We start from the raw sequence: 1,783 nt of genomic DNA, 5'->3' as shown, positions 1-1,783 counted from the left end.
TCCCCCCAAATTGTCCTTAGACTGTGATAATGAAATATGACTATGGTAGGGACATTGATTGTGAGCTCCTTTGAGGGACAGCTAGTGACATGACTATGGACTTTGTAATATGTCGGCGGTATATGAATACCTTTCTAGCCGCTCTCTTTCTCTTCCAATGACCTAATAATGGCGGCTACAAGACTTTTCTAGAGCTGCCCCGACTGGTCTTCCTCATCCTATTTGGCTTGCTCCTACTTTCTGCTCATTTAAAACCCAACGCTTCAACCTCACCGACCCGTCTTCTTCTGTCTCCTAAACCCTCACTACTTCCCACAATTCCATATCCCCCTCCTATTGTGTGATACTTCCCCCTCCTCTTAGATTGTAAGCTCTTCGGGGCAGGGTCCTCTCCTCCTCCTGTGTCACTGTCTGTATCTGTCTGTCATTTGCAACCCCTATTTATTGTACAGTGCATCATAATATGTTGGCGCTATATAAATCCTGTTTATTAATAATATTGGTGGCTATAGTTGGATTTGGGTCACAAATCCTGTGTAATAATAATCAGTGAGCAGCACTAATCGTAAAGTATTTTATTAAAAAGCACCCGGCAGTTGTTTATGACCCACACTGGTTTATCATCCCATATTCCACTCGGTTAGATCTTGCAAGCTTTTCCCCTGGCTCTTGATTAGATAGACGCAGAGACGCAGCAAGCCAGAAGTTGGTGACAACTGAAAAACATGGGCAGAATGCGCGAGCAGCAGAAGGGAAAACATATGGAGACCGAAGAATGAACGTCTCTGGAAAAAAACAAACAAATGAATCCAATAATGACTGGAGGACGAGCGTTTCGGGACGGGAGAGCTGAGTAAATGAGATTGAATTTTGGGAAGACAGAGAAGACGGAATGGGAGGGAGGGGGGATGGGAGTAAAATTAGATCTATTATGAAGAATAGGATAAAGGATGAGAAAGGACAGCTAAACACATATCATCCATCACCAGTCACCGGATCTCCGTACATAAGGCGATGTGAGAACCCCGGGAAGAGCCGCTCGCTGGGAACTGAGCAAGATCCCATTCATAAAACTCTGTGGGATCATTTCCCGCAGAATCGTCCACCCAGGTCATCTACTTCCCGGGAGAGGATGGCGGGGTAGAGGAGCACAGGGAAAGGCGTAAACAGCATCCATATTTACTCACAGCTGTAATTACCACTGGAACAATCTATTTACCTGACAGCGTGCACCGGGCAGAGGCGAGAAGACGCAGCGGCAGCTGCTGGGATACCGGGAAGTAGGACAGCAGAATCCAGCACATGGAAGACATCAGATGGGGTCCAGGAGACAAATAGAGTGTGACAAAGAAAAGAAGGCAAAAAATGAAGATGTGGAGACTTTGCCTTTAATGAGGAATGAGCAGCAAGATATGGAGAGGGAATAAAGAAGACTTGACAAGTCAATGAATAAATTCCAGAAGAGTATAATAAAATGATAAGAGCAGATACTACACTTGATCTTAGCCAAAAGGCCAAGAAGCGATCCCGGAGAGTATATAAAGACGCCATAATATATTGCAAAAACTGAATAAAATAAAATCTTTTTATCTCAAAATAAAAAAAAATGAGCCCTAAACATGTGACTTTTGAGATAATGTGCTGCAGTCAGAGGGAAGCGTTTGCTCAATCTCTTTTTCCATTTACAATTTAATATTGTAACTAGCAAGCTCAGAGGCTGATCTATGGGAAAAGATTGCAAATACAGCAGAGTCAGCAGCATTTACATGATTGTGTTATTTAA

The 1,783-nt window shown here is 43.4% G+C and overlaps 1 pseudogene; it reads right to left on the bottom strand.

Moving 5' to 3' along the window:
* Positions 1 to 1,428: 1,428 nt before the first annotated feature.
* On the bottom strand, positions 1,429 to 1,526 carry LOC140327902 (U2 spliceosomal RNA; annotated as a pseudogene).
* Positions 1,527 to 1,783: the final 257 nt, after the last annotated feature.

This window comes from Pyxicephalus adspersus, chromosome 3 (genome assembly GCF_032062135.1).
Source record: "Pyxicephalus adspersus chromosome 3, UCB_Pads_2.0, whole genome shotgun sequence".
Lineage (NCBI taxonomy): Eukaryota > Metazoa > Chordata > Amphibia > Anura > Pyxicephalidae > Pyxicephalus > Pyxicephalus adspersus.
Note: the sequence above shows the minus strand (reverse complement) of the source record. Positions and strands in the feature narration are given on the sequence as shown.